Consider the following 829-nt stretch of genomic DNA (forward strand, 5'->3'; position numbering starts at 1 on the left):
GAATATCATTTTAATTACTTTTCTCAAGGAAAATATTTCTCATTTATATCACATGTTTTTAAACCTTGACTTTAACAATTATCACATACGTATCATTTCCATAATAATCATTCAAGCATTATAATTCAAAAGTAAACATGATATTTGCATTTATAAACATAACTTAAATCGGTATAATAAATATTGTTGTACTTAATCCAAACAATTGATTAAGTACAAGCTTTCTTAATACCCAAGACAACTCCAAACTTGTGAGGGAGTTTGGAGGTCCGGATGCATATTCGAACACCACTGTGTCACAATGTTTTCTCCCACACCTGAGTGTGTCGGGTCGCAAGGTTCTCTGTTTGCAGGTGAGCTTACTTGATCCAATTTCTTCTCGAACTCTTCATTACGCCAAAATAACGTTAATTAGTTAATTGACGATAATTATTATACTTACGAAATAACTTTTTATTTGAAGATAAAACTTTCGATTTAAATGAATTTAATTGTTTTCGTTCATCTGATTCAAGGTTGAATATCCTTGAATCATCATTTGTCATTGAAAGTCTTAAAATCAAATAACACTTTTTAATGTAAGATTTTCAATAAAACTTATACCGGAATTATATCGTAATCCGTGGATATACACCAGGCTAGTTCCCCGGAAAGAGAGGTGGGTCGTAAAGACACCCTTAAATACCAAGCCTTTCCTTAGACATGACTTTTCTAGACATGTATTCCAACTTCATTAAATTTTTCCAATAGTTCATAAATCTTATTTTTTTTTGTAAGTAAAACATTTTTACTAAAACTAACCTTTTAAAATAAGATCATTAAGCTAGAC

Source organism: Lupinus angustifolius, chromosome LG04 (genome assembly GCF_001865875.1).
Source record: "Lupinus angustifolius cultivar Tanjil chromosome LG04, LupAngTanjil_v1.0, whole genome shotgun sequence".
Classification (NCBI taxonomy): Eukaryota; Viridiplantae; Streptophyta; class Magnoliopsida; order Fabales; family Fabaceae; genus Lupinus; species Lupinus angustifolius.